Below are 21120 nucleotides of genomic sequence, written 5' to 3'. Positions count from 1 at the left end.
CTAATTCAGTTCAATGTGTGTGTCTGCACAGCCAGAGGCGTGGAGTACAAAGAAAGTGGGCTGAGCAGGGAGTCCAGATGGAGCTTGAAGACGTGCAGGATGGAATACTCACTGGCTGCATCCGGAAGAGAACAGACCTCCACCTGATCGACAAAGAACACGGAGGTGCTCGTCTGAGTCCAGTAGGAGTCCGATCGGCCAACATCAACTGAGTATGTCCCATAGTACTCGTCGAGAGACGGTGTCGGGAGCTGAAGCTCTCCCATCGGTGGCAGATCCCTGCTCATCCTGGTGGGGTAGGGAGGACTAAAGGTGAAACAAGAGGGTTTGGGAAACACACTGTCCTAGCGCTGGTTTCCCCAGAAGGCAGAAGGGTCCGTCCACAGAAAAGAAATGGGAAGACCTCGTCAAGGGAGAGGAAACAATCCTCCTCTATCTGGGGACAGAGTAGTGTGGAAATGGGACTATCAGATAGGCAGCGTGATAAAAGAGAGACACAGAGACAGAGAGAGAGAGAGAGAGAGCAAGCAGAGGGAGCTCGGAGCACTGAGCAGAAAATGAGCTCGTGAGCAAGGAGACCGAGCTCCCCCAGTACACAAGAGCCATGAAGCACCTACTCTCAGAAATCCAGAAAGGTGGCGTCAACACTTTAGCAAAAACATTCTTGAAAGCTAGGCACACTTGCCAAGTCAGTGTCACCGGTAGCATTGGAGACTCTTAGAAATCTGGAAGCTTCAAGATGACTTTCTCTCAATACGGTCGAAGGTGATGGATTTTTTTTTTTTTACTCATCACCTCCTTCGCCAAGAAATACCTGCCACAGTGCTAATGCCAAACAGCCAGAGGCATAATTGCTTCCTATGCCGGCCTGTCGTCCTCACAAAGAGAGAACGGGACAAGGCAAGCAATCCTCTGGCTGGTTAGTACACCTGCATCAACTGATTGCAGGTGACTACATTGGAGAGAGATCAAGCAATTGGCCTCTGTAAGGCGCACAGTGGAATAGGACATCTTTTCGAATATGACACTTGTGGTGCAATGGGTCTAGTCAGCACTTTCTGATTTCCCTGGATCTGAGATCCCCAGATGTTCTCAACATGAAGTCCCACAATTCTTGAGACTTACCTGGAAGACATGTGCTGATGGTCTTCCTCGTCCCCAAGATCAGGATGGTTTTCTACAAAGAAATTCAGAAAGGGTCAGTCACATTAAGCAGTTCCCCCTTGGAACATTATCGTCCAACGTTCAGTCATGACACAGGGACATCACTATCCTCAGTGTGACAACAGGATACCGTAAGAGCCATATTCCAGGAGACCTCAGGTGGGGTCTTGTGAAACCTCGTGATTTGCTCCCCTGAACCACTGGGAATACCTCCCTGATCGGGTAGACCCTCATCACAACACCGTATCTCAGGTCTGTGTCAAAAGTCCCAGATATCTTTCCCTCACATATTATGGGGAACAAGCTGAACTGCATTCTCACTGATTACTGCACTATGCAGCCTTTTCTCACCAGACACACTAGTCTTCCAGTGTTCAGAGGAATTCCTACACTCAGAGTAGAGTGACTGAGGGGATCTACAAGCCTTGGCATCCAAACGCATATTTCAGGCTAGGCAGAAACGCGGGACATTTTGTGCATGGCGAATGCCAAGGCATAGGCTTGATGACTACAGCTACCACAAACGGATTATTGGATCCATTGTACAGGTAAGGAGATCGATATGGAAGAAGTAACAACCAATCTCCCGCCCACTGTTAGTAAAGTCAACACTCAGGCTCGAGCCTGGGAAAGCCCATGCTTTGGCCAGGTCTCTTTTCACTCTAACAAGCTGTCTGTCATGTCCTCTTTTCTGTGCTCTAACACTGCCTCTTGCTCTAAAGCTCACGCTCTATCAGGAAGGGAACAGACACTTGGAGCAGCATGACCTCCACCCTGTAAATATCTCCTCTCTGCTCCCACCCAGCCAGTCCTGACCCTATCATGGCCCCAAGTGTGGTGTGGAAACCAGGACGGCTTGTCAAAACATTACAAGGGGAGCTGTGGAGTCTCTTGTGAGCCAGGCACCTTGGCGAGCAGTTCAGTGCACTCAGGGCCTGTGGCCACCTTACCTGAGCTGAGCACACCGGCAAGGCGCTTGGCCAACCCGCATCCCTCAGCCAGTTGCTCTCCGAAGCCTGGCCCCTGGTCGTCATCAGGGTCGTCATGTGTGAGGAGGTCACTGAGGTGCTGATGGAGTAGGACCGACACTTCTCTCCCTTCCTGTACCTGGTGCCGTAAATGGGTCAGTTGTTGCTCCTGATCTCGAATTCGGATATTGTATTCCCTAAGGTGGGACAGAAGAGAACATTTCAGAGTCAAAAGGGATGAGTGATAGATTCTAAAGGTTTTCAAGAAGATTTCTGTGGGAATTTCCTCCAAGGAGTCCTCAGAGAATTCTGGCACATGTGTGGTGACTTGTCTGTGGCAAAGAGAAAGAAGAAGGTAAAATATAAGCTTCCTCTGGATCAGAGAGTTCTCCTGTAGATTCCTGGAGATCCTAGTCATTGTTTCCTTCATCAACAAAGCCAGCCGTCTTCCTAAACCTGCTGTAAAAACACGTCTCTTCAGTTCTTCACTTCAGCCGTGCCCGTTTCTATGTGGAAATACACACAGTGCATTATGCAGTGAGTGGACACCAAGCCAGACACAGAAATGTGGACAGGACAGCTGGTGTTCGCTGGAAAGAACACGAGAAAGACGGGGTCCAGGAGACAGCATTCTTTTGAAAGAAAAAATGACAAACTGTAGTGCATCAGGAGGTGAGTATGTTAAAGGTAAATGAGGTGACGATGGCACAACACTGAATGGACTAAACGCCACTGAATTGTTCACTCCAATTTGTTCAAATTTACGTCATGTGAGTTTCAGTTCAATAATTTATGTTTTTGAAAAAAGAGTGAATGAGCCTCTGAATAATTGGGGTCCATAATTTTCCAATTATTTTTCTCTAATTGTTTTATAAATATTTCTGCACATGTGCCTGCCATGTACATTTCTGCCTTCTACTGGCTCAAAGTTGCTCCTTGCCCCACTTCAGAGATTCCTACCCCTTCCCCCCAGCCTCCCCACACACACTCCCCTTACCTGAGCTTCTCAGCTAGCGCCCACTGCTCTGCCAGCTTCCCCTCCTCAAGATGCAGCTTCTCCCCCAGCACAGATTCAACGAGGTCTTGGTACTCTCCACACTCTGAGAAAAGACAGAGAGGCCTGCTCAGTGGAAAGCTGGCCATGCTGCTGTGGTCACCGCCTTCAAGGGAGGACGCAGGGTCCATCCCGGGACAGACATAACCCCAGCACCAGGCTCTACGCTGGGATTTCCACATCTTATTCCTCAGCCTCCCAACTACTACGCGGCATTTGGTTACTCCCCATTTTAGAGCTGAGGAAAGAGAAGCTCCAAGGCACAGAAAGTAACTAGACAGATTAACTGGTATTTGGCAAGGTCAGTATTCACATCCCCTGAGACTGACCCTGAGTCCTGGGCCACTTTACCAAGCCTTGCAGGCTCTTAAGGGAAACACTGAGCAGGCGCACAGAGTAGCGATTTCCTGTATGCTTGGGAAAGCCCCGGGGACTATACTGACTGTTGGTTCCCTTGAGCTCAGAATTTCAAGCACAAGTACCTCAAAGATAAAAAAATTTACGTGGGTGCAATTCTGAAAAATATAATACATTAGACCATAAATTCCTGAAGGAAATATGCACAGATACTAATCAAGTTTGTGTTAAACTGAAAGTAGCAGAAGGAAGAACTAATAAGTACTGTTTACTCTGTGACAGCAACTGTTTTAGGAGCGTTACAGAAATCACTCACGTGATTCATTGCAACCAGTCAAAGAAGTAGGTACTATGATAGCACCGTATTAACCGAGGATGAATCTGAGGCTCAGAAAGATACACAGCTTGGATTGGAGCCCGGGAAGACCGGCCCTGAGTCCGTGCTCTTCACCACTGCACCATGTTACCTTGACACCCAGGCTTAAATGAGATCTTTCTTCTTCATCATCTTCAAAATTTGTTTCCTACGGCTATGCTATGATTATAAGGAAAGATGTAAATAAAACTTAGTTTGTCCTTTCCTGAAAGCTCTTCTCTTCACATTTTTAAATGGCAGGCTTCAGTTTTTCTCTGTATCAGTGATTTTTAATCACCACCTCCACAATGGCTCATTGAAAAGCAATTGTAGGATATGACACAAATTCAGGCTCAGAGTTGTCCAGACTCCTTCTAAACACTCCACTGTGCAGGTGCCCAGGTTCTCACGATGCCTTTCATCACCACAGCCCAGTCTTACTGAACAGGCAATCGAGCTTCCAATTTTGAGACTGACTGGGGGAGGGAAGGGCCTGCCTCACACACTGGCTTGAGATTTTCCTGGGGCTAGAGGTCTCCTCCACCTACCCTCATTCTCACTTTGGGCACATGTCTCGCAGCCTAGATTCTCCAGGTCACCGGGACCTGCTGGCTATCCAGCATCCCTGAGGGTTCACCAGCTGAGAGAGACAGAGGGGGTGGTATGCAAATTCTGATTTCCACAGAAACAGCCTCAACCTCACCACAGGTGTCCAATGGTTTCCTTGGACTCAGGAAGAACAGCCAGTGCCCTGGAAGCAGGGCTTCCCTCTCACCAGGCTGTTCCCTGTCTTGATGGTGTCACTCACAGATACCACAGTTTCAGGGAGGAGCAGCCTCATCTTTAAGCTCCTTTAAAGCAGGTCCTATCACCTGTGTTCCCCAGTGTGCACTATCACCAGTTTCTGCAGTGTAAGTAGCACAGTGCTTTGCCACCGGGACCTCAGAGAAGTCTGAACTGATGGGTTCATTAGTTCCAGACATTTAGGCCAACAGTGATGCAGGATCTGATACAGGACAGAAAGGATGCTGAGAGAAACAGTCTAGCCCTTTCCCGAGAGAAGCAGGCAGTTGTGTGGCTGCACCAGCAATCCATATCTGGAACTTTATTCTAATTCCACCCTACACCACACTGCAAACCTGAAAATGTTACTAAACTCTTTGTGCCTCAGTGTCTCCATCCCCAGCAAACTGAGGGTAAAATACCCCCTTCTACTTTTCCTGGATTGTGGTCAGAATGAAGTTTATTTGGACAAAGGGAATAGAAGATAAAGTCTGGAGAGTGTTCAGAATTTTAGAGGGAAGACAGTGATCATTCATCCCTTTGGTGACCATGGCCCTGTAGGACTTACTATATTTCTGCAGCTCCTTGGCCAGAGAGTAGGTCGTAGCTTGGGATACAAGGAATTTCTCCATGAGGTCTTGGAAGTCCTGCTCGCTTTTTGCCAGCTGGGAATGCAATTCTTGGTTGATTTCATGGACCGTCATTTCTGCCCTCGGATCAGACACAGAGCTAAGACATACTGCCATGGTGACGTGTGGCAGAAGAGGTAGAGCCAGGGACTGCTAGAGAAATCCAAACACATAAGGTTAAAAACAAGTGAAATCAAACAAAAACCAATACAAAAAAACAAGTGACATCAAACAGGTTTCATCAGGCCTGATCCAGGAATTCCTACCCTACCGTTGGGAACAACTTGATCGACACCCCACAACACTTGAGAGTCCGTAACTGTCCAAACAAGGGTCAAGATGCCAGAGCTCAGAGCCACAGGCACTGCCTGGAGCTCAGACTCAGACAGGAGTGATGGAGAGAGTACCCAGTGCGCCAGTTAACGGTCTGGAGTTGCCATAGCAGAATTGGAAGGTGCGGGGTGTCATGGAATCCTAGGAGCCCCTGCCTTCCAGTTGCCTAGGCCACGCTGACAAACAAGGCTGCCTGGTCTCTTCTGAAGTTCACCACCGATGGGGACCACCCCTCAGCAGCCACTCTCAATAGCTGTCTACGCTTGTGCTGATCTACCCACCTGTGTCTTTCCAAAAAATATCTAAGCATAACTCTCCCTGTTCAATCTTGTGTGCATCTAAAAACATGAAGACAAAATAGTTTCCCAACAAATAAAATGTGTTGGGAAGTTAAGCACGGAAAGGGAAACCATCCACAAGACGAAAAGACAGTTACCAATTGGGAGAAGATATTTGCAAATCACATATCCGATAAGGGGTTAAAATCCAAAATATATAAAGAATTCATACAACTCCACAACAAAACAAACAAATGGAAACAACCGGATTAAAAAATGGGCAAGGATCTGAATAGACAGTTTTTCAAAGAAGATGTTCACATGGCCAAAAGGCACATGAAAAGATGTTCAACATCACTAATTATGAGGGAAATGCAAATCAAAACCGTAATGAGATATCACCTCATGCGTCTTCAAATGCCTATCACTAAAAAGCCAAGAAATATGTGTTGGAGAGGTTGTAGAGAAAGTGAACCCTCATATATTGCTGGTGGGAATGTAATTGCTGCAGCCACCATAGAAAACAGCATGGAGATTCCTCAAAAAAATTAAAAATAGAACTACCCTATAATCCAGCTATTCTATTTCTGTGTATTTATCCAAAGAACACAAAATCACTAATTCCAAAAGATTTATGCACCCCTATGTTCATGGAAGCATTATTCACAATAGCCAAGACTTGGAAACAACCTAAGTGACCATTAATGGATGAATGGATAAAGAAGATGTGAGATACATATATGTACACACATATATATATACACACACACACACACACACACACACACACACCATGGTGTACTACTCAGCCATCAAAAAAGATGAAATCTTGCCATTTGCAACAACATGGATGGAACTTGAGATTTATTATGCTAAGTGAAATAAGTCAGATGGAGAAAGTCAAATGCCATATGATTTCACTCATATGTGGAAGATAATAAAAACAACAAACCGACACAGACCCAGAGAACAAATTGGTGTTTCCCAGAGGGGTATGGGGGAAGGGAGAGGGCAAAGGCGTAAAGGGGCGCATATGTTCGGTGACAGATGACAACTAGACTTTTGGTGGTGAACACGATGTAGTCTATACAGAAGTCGAAACATAATGATGTACACCTAAAACTTACATAATGTTATAAACCAATATTACCTCAATAAATATTAACTTACAAAAAATGAAAACAGAAAATAAACGGCAAGCAGAAATGGAACACCAGTTATGAGAAATATGAGAGGAACAGGGAAATGGTCTGCTAAGGCATACCCTTGCAGCATCTAAATTTCTACCATTAAGAATTCATCCCACTGGGCTGGCCCTGTGGCCTAGTGGTTAAGTTCAGCATTCTCCACTTCGGCAGCCTCGGTTCTGTTCCTGGGTGCAGACCTGCACCACTTGGCAGCGGCCATGCTGTGGTGGCGACCCAGATACAAAACAGAGGAAGATTGGCACGGATGTTAGCTCAGGGTGAATCTTCCTCAAGCAAAAAAAAAAACAAATTAGGAAAAAAAAGAGGAAAATTGGCAGTAGATGTTAGCTCAGGGCAAATCCTCCTCCCAAAAAAAAAAAAAAAAAAAAGGAATTCATCCCATTGGATCAAAACAGCCCATAAGTATGTCTTTTTAAAATGTAAAAACTGCCTGGAACATTAACTCTATCAGCATCATAGGCTCACAACAAGGGGCAATAATATCTCTGAAAAACCAAGGAGAATGGATTTGACTGAAGACTTATAACAACACTACAAAATAGAATGTTCATGGTTCTGCTCCCACCAATTTCTTAAGAAATTGTTCAAATTCAAATTGAATTTGTTCAATTTGTTCAATTAGTTCAAATTCCTTTGAAATAGCTGTGGGAATTCCCAAAGGGGGGTTGCATCTGCATTCCAGGAACTCCTCCTCCTGGTCACCAAGGTGCACCTACCACTTTGGTCAATCTGCTAGCTGCAGACAACCAAAGGGGCAACTATGCCATGAAATCACCAAGGACTCTATGACGAAGACGTCTGCCATCTCAAGTGCCAGCTCTGTTGTCAGTGCCTTCAATGCTGTGGCTGCTGATGCCTGATGTGGAAGGAATTCATGTCGTTCCTAGAAAAAGCCAACTTTCCTCTCAGCCAAAACTCTAGCCAACCAATGCTTCTTATGTTTTGAGCCTTTTATATCAACATTTTACAGTTTTGCTCACTATTTTATTAGAACTCCTGTGTCTCAGAGTTCTGGATTGAAACATTTGACTTTCATAGATCACTCCATGGTCAAATGTACAAAACTCTTCAACAACCTTGCAAGTAATTCTATTGGGTTTGGAGAATTAAACCTATTTAAATTCTTAAAAAAAAAAATCACCTGGGAGAGTTAGTACAAATACAAGGTCAGAGTCTTCATTTGTGGTGATTCTGATTCAGTGGGCTGAGCGGGGCGCTGGAATCTATGTGTTAAAGTTACTCAGATGTGCAGTCAGATTGAGGACCTACTGATATCATCAACATTCCTCACAGTTTGGGGAACGATTATTTCATATATGTTATTACTTCTAATCGTCACTATCGACTTGTGAGGAAAGCATTCCCTTTCCCTGGTTTGCTGATGAAGAAACCAAGGCACAGACAGGGTTTGTAACTGGCCCCAGGTCCCCTTGTTGTAAGCGCTGGAGCCGGCTGTCAGGTAGAGTCCCCTCCACCCCAAAGCCCCCTCCCACATTTTCCAATTCACTCTGCGTCAGGTCTTTCCAAGTAGGTGCTTCCTGCCTATACCTCATTTCTACCAAAAACTTCCCAAAGTTAACATATATTTTGGTGTGTATCAGTACTTTATTCTTTCTATCCTTGAACAAGATTTCATTTTATGACTAGACTACATTTTGTGCATTTATCAGTTGATGGACATTTGGGTAGTTTCTACTTTTACTGCTATGAATATTCACATACAAGTTTGTTAGTGACCATGTGTCTTCAATTCTCTTGAGATATACCTAGGAGTGGAATTGCTATATCTACGTCAACACTATATGTAACTTGGAGGAACTGACCTACAGTTTGCCAAAGCATTTGCTCCTTTTTACATTCCCACTAGCAATGCATGAGGATTCCAATTTCTCCACATCCTCCTCCACACTTGTTATCGCCCATCTTTTTATTACAGCCATACTAGTGGGTGTGAAGTGGCATCTCATTGTGGGTTTGATTTCTATTTTCTTAATGACTAATCATGTTAATAAATCTTTTCATGTGCTTATTGGACATTTGTATGTCTTCTATGGAGAAATGTCCATACAAATCCTTTTTCCATTGATTAACTGGATTATTTGTCTTTTTATGGTTGAGTTGTAAGAGTTATTTCTATTTTCTGGATACTAGATATGTCAGATATCTGTGTTGCAACTGTTTTCTTTGATTCTCAGGGTTGTCTTTTCATTTTTTGTGTTAGCATCCTTTGAAGCACAGAAGATTTGGATGAGGTCCAATTTATCTATTTATTCATCGGTTGTTTTTGCTTTACCTGTCATATCTAAGAAATCAGTATGTAATCAAAGATTACAAAGATTTACACCTATGTCTTCTTCACCACATTGCTTTGAACAAGAACTTTTCTCGGTTAGGGTACAGGCATATTTTTGAATTTTGATTCCTGTAAATTGATAGAGATGTCTCCTGACTGATACTCACAGGTCTGCCACCCACTTCATTGGAGCATCCACGTGCTGTTAGAGAGATCTGGGAAATGGTATGTATGACTATCCCGGCTTTGACTCAGGTGAGAGTCCTGGTCAGCTGGTTCAGCTTCTCCTTGACCTCTCCTGGTGTCAAAAATTGTTCAATATCTTTGGAGTTGAACAACTGATTGAGTGTCTTCCTGAGGAACACCTGGGAGTCCGGGTTGTTCTAAAGCTAGTGGACTTCCTCATTTCATTCCAGACAGGGAAGACTGCGGGGGCTGGGTCTGGTCAAGATTTCCATCTCTGGTCTTACATGGAAACTAGCCCTGCTTCAGGGTTTGGGGATGGCTGTTCAAGAGGCTCTTGTTCCTCTCTCATTCCTTTTACTATATACATGACTTCTTTCTAGAAGCAGTGGGAAAATATTTATTTTAGAATATCTTATCTGTTCTCTGCCAATTTTTTTATGTCTCCAAATTTAAAGTGGGTAAAGGAGGACTCCAAGTGAAATATTTTCTTAGTGTCCATTATTGTTCAAGTGATTATATTTAACCCTAAGAACTATATTATTAGTCAGGTTTTATCCTTTTCTTTATGAGAAAAAAAGCTCAGAAAGATGAAAACATACTCCAAGGCCACAATCTAGTGAGGAGAGGAGTGGGCATTAGAAACAAGTTCCGTTTGGCCTTCCAATTTTCATCCATGGTGAGTGCCTTGGTGTTACGTCTAAGACTTCTCTGCCTTTGCCTTGTTTGTGAGAATATTTCCATTTTACTTTCAAAAGCTTTATAATTTTAACTTTCACGTTTCCAATTAACTCAATGTGTGGTGGAAGGTGGTTGTGAATATTAATTTAGTTCTAAATAAATAGTCATTCATTCTCACATCTTTTAGCAAAAAAGTCTTTCATTACCCCCACTGAAGTGTATTGGTGACTTTATTTTAAAAAGCCAAATAATTGCATAACTGTGGGGGTCAATTTCTTACTCTCTACTCTTTCACATGATATATTTGTGCTGTGTCTACTTCCACCAATACTATAGTGTCTTAATTACCGTAGCTTTCCAGTGAGTTTTGAAATCCAGTAGAGTGTGTTCTCCAACTTCATTCTTCTTCAAGGTCGTCTTGGCTATTCCAGGTACTTTGATTTCCATAAACATTTGAGAATTAGCTTGCAAATTTCCCCCCAAAATGCCTGATACAACGTTAATCAGAACAATGTTGATTTGTCATTCTAACAACATTGAATCTTCTAATCTATGAATTTGATATATATTTTTCTATTTATGTAGTCGTCTTTAATTTCTCTCAGTGATAGTTTTGAGGAGTCTTCATTATATGTGTTCTTAAGCATTTAATGATTGTGAATGTTAATCTCTATTGTGTTTTATTGGATTTCATTTTCTAAACACTCAGTCTAGGATGGAGAAATGCAATAAATTATTATATGAATGCCATTGAGGTATAATTTTGGCACAACAGACTGCGCCACTTTAAAGTATACAATTAAATGCACTTTGACAGATGTAGACACTAATGAAACTACTGCTACAGTCAAGACACAGGGCATTTCCATGATCTCACAGCATTCTTTGGGCTCTTTGCAGTCCATCACTCCCTCAACCCTCAGCCCCAGGCAACCACTGTCATTACAAATGTGTTTGCATCTTTAACAACTTTGTATGCATGGAACTATACACGTGTTCTTTCGTGTCTGCATTCCTTCATGGAGCATAATGATTTTTAAATCCACCCGTTTGTATAGTGATGAATGGAAACTAGACTTTCGGTGGTGAACATGATGTGGTGTATACAGAAGTTGAATTCTAATGATGTATACCTGAAATCTATATAATGCTACAAACCAATGTTACCTCAACAAAAAAAAGAAAAATAAGAAATAATAAGAAAAAGACTTATTAAACTTGCCTCTTGATTTCTCCAGCTGGCCGGGACACAGTCAGTAGCGACTGATATCAGCAGTTTCCTCTGGAGACCTTGGCAGTGTTGAGGGCTTGCAGCCAGCATGGAGCCCAGGTGTTGGCTGTACTCTGAGAGGCTGCAGTCTGGCTGAGGTTCGGGGTCATGGACCCAGACAGGTCATCCAGCTGTTGGGAAAAGCAGAAGGGGGTCCAGGACAACCACTGAGGTCATCCCTGGCCAGCACTGGCCAGTTCCTCCAATGAACCCACCACAACTACACTTCTCATAACTTCCTGGTTACTAGACTGAGAGCCCTCTGAAAGTTGGGATAATATTTTATTCATCTCTGTTTTCATGATCCTAGCAGCCAGTCAAGCACTTGAGGAGGCTCTCAGCGACATTTGTTCAACCGATTGAATAAAAGTGGCTGCAAATCTCCAGTCATCTCAACTACATTCCTGTCCCAAATGTCCTGTCAGGGATGCTCTGCTTTCTCCCAGGATGTAGCAAATCCCCTTCCTTAGACTGGGGTCTGCCCTCCCCTCCCCATGTCCTAGGACACTCACCTGTGGTCAGCTCTGATGAGGAAGGGATGGTCCTCAGGGATTCCTCACAATGGTTCACCCTGTCATTAGGAAGAGATGTCCTCGGCCTACTCTCTCATCATCTGGGCTGCCACAACTCCTCGGTTTAGGAAACCTATCACATTTTGTTGAAACTATCTCTTCATATTCTTCCTCTCACTGCTTTGATTTCCTTAGGGAAATGTTATTGAAATGCAAACTCCAAGTTCTTGACATAGCATAAGGAAAATTAGGCATTGAACACATATTTAAGACATATTGTGTCTAAAGCCTTTCTCAACCATAAATGCAGAAGAATATTACTATCACTGCTTCAGATGCAAGGGTCCCCTTACCCTGGCCCCTCCTGACTTGAGGGCACAACTGTTTAAGGTAAGAATGGACCTCTCCAACCCTTCTCCAAATACCATCTATCCCTCTAAGCCCACGCTTGAAGGGCATCCACGGTAACAGCAGCTCTGAGGTTGAGGCTAGGGGGTCTGGGGAAGAGCCTCTGGGGTCCCATCCTCCTCTTTGAATTGGTGTTTCCCAGCAGTAGAAACCAACCCTGATCCATCCTTGGATCTCCTTGGCAGGAGCACAGGTTCTCTGTGGAGTAAGTTACTCTCCCAGTCCTCACCGCTCAGCTCAGGCTGCTCCTTGAGGAGTGGATGATGCTGTACTCATTCCTCAGTTTCCCTTGATTTCCTGAACTCAACTTGTCCTTATTCTCACCTCCTTTGGCATCCACCTGCTCCACCAGTACCTTCACCTTCTTTGGGTTATTATCATACTCCCAACCTGCTGATTTTCTTTCTTCCATCTGCTCCCTCATTTCTGTGTTTTCAGGGTGTGGGCTCAGCTCAGGCTCCTACAGGAGACACACAGAGAAGAGACTAAGGCCCGGTCTCACTTGCAGTTCCCAGGGCACGTTTAGCACGCATCTCAGTCCCACATACACTCAGAGAAAAGTGAGCAGGAAGGGACTTTGGAGAATTTGAACAACAATGTTATCTTACTGATGGGGAAACTGAGGCCCAGAGAGACTAGGAGATTTTCCCACGCTCTCTCACCACTTGATGGCAGCAGAGCCCCCACTCAAGCCTTGGCCACAATCTTCCCTGTCCAAAGTACTTACCACTCCCTCCAGGAACCCACATCTGAATTTCAGGGGACAATGGATCAAACATCAGGATTTCCACTGTTCCAACTCAAATATCTCAAGGATCTTTCTGGGGACAAATCTTTTACCACAGTTCTGTAGTCCTATTATTTATACTCAGTCAGTTTTCAAACCTGGCTGACACAATGGGACCAAGGAACACACAAGTAGTCAATAAAATTTATCATAGCCATAATTAAAATATATTTATGTGATTATCTGTAAAATGTCTGGCTCTTGTGCCAGAAGCTCATCTTCCTGAGAACGGGCACTCCGTCTGCCCATTCACCCCGTGTCCCCAGTGCCTCCACAAGACACTGCCAGATAAAAGAGTCAGTAAATACTTGTCAAGTACATAAATAACAGTTAGCAAGAATAGCTAACTTGTACTGATGTCTTCCACTCCCAATCACATTTCTAATCAAATCCTATCCTAGGTTTATGCTGGATAAAAGCACAGACTTAGGAAAAGCAGTCAAAGATTCAAATACCAACTCCACCATGGACCAAGTATGCTTTAGTGGATGATTTCATTACCTGCTTTGAGCATGTTTATCTCATGCAAAAGAGAGAAGAATGTCAAACGTAAAACAGAGAAGCAGCCTTGACCACTAGAGCGTTGGATGACTAAATGCGATAACAGGCAGTAGATAGGGCTCCAATCCCTGGGCACCAGCTGCAGAGCTAAAGAACACCTACTTCAGAGTCAACGTGGTGCTTGTCAAAATCCTCTGCACAGCAAGAATGGTGAGCTCACCTTCAGGTGACTGTTTCCAAGCCTTTGTAATGTGAAGGGCACTATGAACGGCATTTTGGGCACTGGAGGAATGTCTCTTTCATGCTACCAACCAAACCTCTAAGAGAAGAAAGAGGGTACAATACTTAGCTCCACGTAACATTATCTGCAAATCCATCGACTGTCTCTGTTTCCTATGGCAGATTATTTTTAGCTCCTTGTTCTCCTGAGCTCACCAGACAAGGTTTTATAACAAGTGCCAGTTACCAGCACAGGTGAACCAATTCAAGGAGAGCAACGAAACAGCCACTATAGCAAGTTCCCCAAACAAAGTCTTTTGAATGCAATCTCTCCACTTATTTGGGCTAGAAATAAAGAAAAGATCTATTTTTTCAAGGCCTATTCTAATGAAAATTTAAAAGTCTCTGTGTTCCAAAAGTCTCTGTTCAAGCCCAATCATGGAAACCTCACTTCTCAGGGTGAGTGGGTTCCCAGTTCACTGCAGCCTGGGCTCTGTCAAGGGCAGTCAGGTAAACTCAACCTCAAACCTCTTCTGTGAACCAGCCCCTCACCCTCAACATCCAGAACAGTGTGTGAACCCAACAGGCAGGAGCATCCAACAAGCACGAGTGATGTGTTTGCACTGCTCTGGGCCCAGATCATCTGAGAGAACAGAGCATTCATAAAATAGAAGAGAACAGAGAAAAATCCTATTGATTTCAGCTTTTCCAGGATGTCAGTTAAGTTAGGCCAATGAATGTAAACTCATTGAGTAAATCTCTCCATAAAGGGTTAATTGTTGGCAAAAATAAATGGTAGGTACAGATGCTATCCAGTGTTGGCAAGAGGGTAGAGAAAAGAATATTCTCATAAATGATTGAGAATATGAATTGGTAAAACTTCTTTGCAAGGCAATAGGGCAGGATTTACCAAAAATTAGATATATGCAAATATATTTCTAAACCGAGCAATTCTCTTTCCAAGGATAGACACTAGAGACATGCTTACACAAGCTATGATGGAGATATACAGATATAGATGTAGATATACAAATGTCCACTGCAGCATTGTGTCTAACAATAAAGACTGGAACCAATTTCACGTCTGTCAGTTGGAGAACCTTTATTTAGAATGGTCCATCCACACCCTGACAGGGTCTGCAGTTGTTTCAAAGAACAAGGCAGATAACAAAAATGCTGATGGTGATGGATGGTAGGAGCTAATATGCACCGAGCACTCACTATGTGCCAGGCACTGGGCTCAATGATTTACCAGCACATCTCATGTAAACCTAGGTCAAACCATGTAGGAAGAACTCCTATTTGACCCATTTAAAGTGAGAAACTGAGCCACAGAAAATTGAAGAAACTTAGTCAAAGTAACACTGTCACCCAGTCAGGTTTGCCCCTACAGCTTGTGAGACTAGAGTGCTCTCTTTTCTTGTCCTCTATTTTAGGGATTTCCAGTGAGACAGAAAAATACCAGCCTCTGATGCCCTGCACTGATCTGACACTCACAGCCTGACCATTTTATTTTGTTTTCCTGTTGGAAATCATCTCAGATACAGAACATCAGCCTCAGACACGATTACCCTGAAACCTTGACAAAATTGGACAAAACAAGGCTAGCTCGTAATTTCATCCAGGCACAGACAAAAACAAGGTCACTGTGCAACCTATGAAATCCCAAACACCCTCCTGTATTCATAAGGAAATGACTGTTACTTCTTCACTCCAATCATAGAATTGTCCACGCTGACTACAGTATTCAATATCGAACAAACCCTGCTTCCTCCCATCCTCCCCCAAATCACGCAACCAAAGCCCCAATCCTACAATAGGTTCTTTCTAACACCCTCTTACTCAGACCACGGGATGTGTTCTTTCTGGCTCCAAGGAATAAAAAACCCAACTTGTTTAACAAGAGGTGTGTTCCTGATGATTTGGCTTAAGGGAATCGACACCAGGTTTCCAGGGATGAGCAGCTGTAAAAACCCAGCCTCGGGAAGAAAGGCTGTACACACTGTCTGTAAGAAACGTAGGCTCTGGAACTCCAAAACTTGTTTTAACCCTTAAAAATTCTACCAAACCCCTTTAGTAACTAACATGAACCTTCCGAGTTCAGGCAGGATTTTTCCACGTCTGATTTAAAGTAGAGAGATTGAAGATAAGGGTAAGAGAGAAGCTAGTTAAGAGAGAATGTGCAGCCCAAACATAGCTTCAAAGAACCTGGAATCAGTCAACTCCGGTATCTGTAGCTGAGCTTGAACCACCAACCCTTCAGTGAACAGATGAATGAGCTCACCTATTACTCAAGGAAAGGCAGGCACCGGGCCTCTATGCCGGGTCTTTCTAGCCCCAAGCTGCTGCAGCCGGGGCTCCTCTGCCTTGTGGAACACCACCAGCTCCAGAGAAAGAGCCCAAGAATCCTGTGGCGATATCTACACCTACCGTAATGTGACATAAGAACTGGAATCTCCTGTTGGCGATAAAGGTACAGGACTCTCATGTGACCATACTCAAAAGGAAATGATTTCACTCACATGTGGAAGATAAACAAACTAACAAACACATAGACACAGGGAACAGATTGTTAGTTACTAGAGGGGAAGGGGGTGGGGGGAGGGCAAAAAGGGGTAAAGGGCCACAGGTGTATGGTGACGGCAACTAGACTTTTGGTGGTGAACGCGATGTAGTCTACGCAGAAGTCAAAATATAATGATGTACACCTGAAACTTACACAATGTTATAAACTGACGTTACTTCAATAAAAATAGTCAATTTAATAAATAAAATGCTACATTTCCCTAAGAGATTAGTCACAATATAGATGTCATTATCCCCCCCAACTTAAACACATGGTGCTTTGGAATGCTTCTCTCTGGATCTTGTTGCAAAGACTGTTACCTGGCTTTTGTGTCCATGGACCTTGGCCAAAGGCATGGAGGACTTGGCAGGCTCTGTGGGGTCTCCTCCTACAACGGCGCATGGCCCTTCCCTCCCTTCCTATTCTCACTAAACTGTGGGATACTGCTTCCAACTCCTTCTCCCTGGTGAGTGGGGGATTGTTATAACAGCTCTCTCTCTTTTTTTTTTTTTCGGTGAGGAAGATTGGCCCTGAGCTAAAATCCCTTGCCCATCTTCCTCTTTTTGCTGAGGAAGATTAGCCCTGAGCTAACATCTGTGCCCATCTTCCTCATTTCGTATATGGGACGCCGCCGCAGCATGGCTTGACAAGCCGTGCGCATACGTCCAAGCCGGGGATCCGAACACGAGAACCTGGGCCCCAAGGCAGAGCTCACGAACTTCACCACTACGCCACTGGACGGGCCCCATTACAGCTCTTTTTTCCCAAAAAATCCTGTTTTCATATCTGGCCTTGGCAGACACGCCTTTGGGTTTATCTTTCTTCTCCCTTTCTTCCCTTCAAGATTTTGCTCTGATTTCTAGAATACGTCCTTAGCATGATCCTGCAAATCTTTTTTCTTGTTGTCCTTATTCCTACTAGGATGCTTTTCATTTTCAAGAGCTCTTTTTCTAAACCTGTCTCTGGATGAAGCAGCATCCACAGGGACGAGGCCTAGGAGTCGACAGTCAGCCTAAACCTGGCGGGTGAGGACATCACTTCCCGGCTTGTCTGCTGACCCGCCATTGGCAGGGGCGATGGATTGGGAGGCGAGATGCGGCAGGGGGCGGGGCGTGGGGCGGAAGGCAGGCAAGAGCCAATGATGCCGGGTAGGGGGCGTGTCTTCTGTAGATGAGGCAGTTCCGCGGTCCGCCGTTTAGGCGCACGTTACTCACGCTCTAGATGGCTTCCTGACCCGGGGGGACGGAGTCCGGGACTGTTGCTGAATCTGCAACAACTTCTGTGTGTTGGAGCTCCGGGGCTGGTGTGGGGGAGGTGCTTGAGACCGTGAATGCACACGGTAAGGAATACAAGGGTCCGGCAGGGCGGCAGGAAGCAGTTTTCCAAGTGTGATACCCGAGATGTCCTCAGCATGGGCGTGCTTCCTCAGGGTGCGGTGGTCCGGCTGTACCTGGTATTTTCTTATCTCTGCCGTTTTCCTAACTCTGCCGAATTGCCTGTATGATGTGTGGTAGTGAGTTATGGTGTGTGGGTTTTATTCTATTTGGGATTTAGTGAGAGCTCTTTTAATCCCGAGCTTCTAGTTCTCCTTGCTATTAGCGTTTTTGGTTCTTCCCGTCTTGCCTGCCTTCCTTCCAAACTGACCACTCTCGCTCTTCCGCTGACTCGGCGCTGCGGGCAGTGGGGCTCTCTCCTGCGTATTTCATAGAGGCGGCCACAGACCCTGGAGCAGACACACCCTTGGCAGGTCTAGTGTCTTTACTGTTGCTGCTTTGTTGCTGTTGCTGCCAGCTATTGTTTTTTCTTTTGTTGTTGCTCTGTGAGTGTGTGTGCGTGTGTGTATTCCCACGTGTTTAGTTGGGGGGTGAGCTTTTGGGGACACGTAACAAAGTGGATGCTGGGAACCTCAAGTGATCTTCTGTAGGTTCTGCCTCTTCTCTGGCTGTATGTTCTCTCCCAGGTTGTTGACTTCAGTTGGAGGCCACGGTCCCCTCACCTCTGCGTGGGGCATTTCCTGTCTAAGGGCTCTGAGATATTTGGAATGCTCTGGCCACGCTACCCTTGAGGAGCTCTGCCCCATGGGCCCACATAATACCGGGGGTAACTGGGAAGTCCTCTTCTCTGCCATAGTTATCACACACACTTTCCTCGTGGGTCATATGGATGTAATAGTACCCCACACCTCATAGTGCTGTGCAGAGTAAGATAACCCCATTACTCACCTAGCACAGTTTGTGCTTCCTGGTATGATGTGCATTGACAGAAAGATATTTGTTTCTTTCATTGTGTAACACAATATGCAGAAGGCTGCCTAAAACATAAATGTACAGCTTAATGAATGGCTATAAATGAACATAACCAGCACCTAGATCAATACCTAGAACATGTGAGGCTTCCAGAAGCTTCCCACATGCCCCTTCCTCATCACCTCTCCCTCCCTGCCCTTGGCAGTAACCACAGTCTTATTTTCATGATGCTTCATTCCTTGTTTACATATTTTATAATTTTGTTTATTAGGCCCAATTCACAGGTCTGGATTTTAACCTGTAATCGTATAGTATGTATTCTCTTATGCCTCGCTTTTTTCCCTAAAAATTATGGATTTAATAGTCATCAGTGATTCCTCCATTGTGGTTGCTAATGAAATAGACCACAATTTAGTTATCCATTCTATTGATGATGGACATTTTGGTTGTTTCCAGGTTGTGGATCTTTCACACAATGAGGCTATGGTCCTTCTGGTGCAGTGTCCTGGGCACAGTGGATTACACAACAAAGAGTGGAATTCTGGGGTCCTGTGTTATGCCTATCCAAGCCTTTCTGAGGTAAAAAAAAAAAAAAATCTATAAAGCAATGCATGCAGATTATCTGAGTCATATGAACAGAATAAAACAAAACTGAATGAATGTGATATACTGGATATATAGATATAAGCCTACATGTTAAAGTACTAATCAGTGTGTTTTCTGTGTCCATCCTCCCTGCTCCGTTCAGGTTTGACATCTTCACAAATCCAACTAGAATGACCTGGGACGGCTGGATTCCATGTAGCAGGGGGACCCCATGACTCTGTGAGGAGACCTGGCCTGCACTTCCTTCTCTCTTGGGAGATTTTTATGCTTCAGACTCTCCAGAACCCCAAGACAAGGGTTGGCAAATAAGGGCCTGCGGAGGTGGGGGTTGGGAGGGGACAGTCCTGCTCCAGGTGAAGGACTTGGGCCCAAGCTTGGGGAGACCCAGTGGAAAAGGAAAGAATCCCTAGAATCAGGGCATGAGAGGAGGAATGAGTGGCTATTCATGTGGGAAGAAGGGAGGCTGGAGGATGAGAGATGAGGGCGGGGTGTGTGTGTGCAGATTCTGGTAAGGGAGTGTCCCAGAGAGAGAGGGGCTGCCATTCTGGGGCCAGGGAATAGAATCTCCTTGGTATTCAGCTCTCCCTCCTCCCCCTCCTTCTCCTCCTGCTCCTCCCCCTCCTCTGTCCCTCTCATTCCTCCCATATCCTGCCTCTCCAACCCGCTCCCCTTCCTCCTCCATCTCATGATGGCACACGGGCTGCCCTAGGGATCCACACAGTAGGCACAGGAAAATGTGTATTAATTTATTTTAAAATCAAAAGAAAAGTCATTTTCTTTTAGGTCAAAGAGAATGTTTTCACGTATAATAATAGTAATACATTTTCTTTATACCAACACAGTGGTAGACTACACTTTTTAATATTTCATGGATGAGGGGGCCCATGAAGGCAAAAGTGCCTAGGGCCCACAAAAGTTGTAATATGAATTATGTACTTTAACTGTGTGTATTTGTAGTGAATTTTATCTGAAAGTAACGACCTATACAGCAAACCAAACCAGGGAGAAGGACTCAGCAGTTGTAGTGCAAGTCCTTTGTCTCTGGTGGCCTTTAGTAAGAAGCTTCCCTCCTCCAGGGAAGGGGTCCTACCTGGAGGGACCAGAGTAGATTCCTCCACCTGAGCCTTTAGCTCTTTCCGTCCAGCTCTGGTTTATCTCTTGTCCTCTTGCTGCTGGATGGTCTCAGCACTCAGGGGAGAATACTTTCTTGAAGAGCACAGTTACTGCCTCTTCTATGGGAAGAGAGAGGAAGAGATGCATTAGGCATCTTATCAATGACCCAGTTTTCTCCAAATCCATGTGGATGAGCTGAAGTGAAATAACAGTTGAAAGAGGTCAGGTCGCTAAAGAGGCCCCATCCGAACATGGCCCCACAAAGGCAGCTCCTAAGTGAAGAGTCAGCCCAACTGTATGACATCTGGATAACTGCTTCCTCAGTCATGTGGGCCCTGCAGACGACTGTGGGTGGGAGACAAGGAGAGATACAGCCATGAGGAGGAAGTGGAGGGTCCCAAAGTAGGTGAGAGGAGAAATAGACGAACAATAAATCTAGTGGAAACAAAGATATTTTTAATTATGCTGGAGGTGAGGAGGCTGTGATGCTTCTCTTCTGCTGAGGTACACCTCGTAAGTCAGGAAGCTTCATCAGACCCCACATCACCTCAGAGTTGCAGACCACAAAGAACAAGGCTCCCGATGTCAGAGCTCCAAGGCTGCTTA

At 44.7% G+C, this 21120-nt stretch overlaps 2 long non-coding RNA genes across 2 annotated transcripts; one reads left to right on the top strand and one right to left on the bottom strand.

Moving 5' to 3' along the window:
- Positions 1–2204: 2204 nt before the first annotated feature.
- LOC131403537 (uncharacterized) lies at positions 2205–5263 on the bottom strand. Its single transcript, XR_009219399.1, has 3 exons — positions 5250–5263; positions 3130–3232; positions 2205–2329 (listed from the first exon to the last, which is right to left on the bottom strand). It is a non-coding gene; the product is annotated as an uncharacterized LOC131403537 (long non-coding RNA).
- A 12527-nt stretch (positions 5264–17790) lies between these two features.
- On the top strand, positions 17791–19596 carry LOC131403530 (uncharacterized). The gene is made up of 3 exons (XR_009219398.1): positions 17791–17888; positions 19252–19374; positions 19544–19596. It is a non-coding gene; the product is annotated as an uncharacterized LOC131403530 (long non-coding RNA).
- The last annotated feature ends 1524 nt before the right edge of the window (positions 19597–21120 follow it).

Source organism: Diceros bicornis, chromosome 4 (assembly GCF_020826845.1).
Source record: "Diceros bicornis minor isolate mBicDic1 chromosome 4, mDicBic1.mat.cur, whole genome shotgun sequence".
Lineage (NCBI taxonomy): Eukaryota > Metazoa > Chordata > Mammalia > Perissodactyla > Rhinocerotidae > Diceros > Diceros bicornis.
This window is presented reverse-complemented; position numbering and strand designations above follow the sequence as displayed.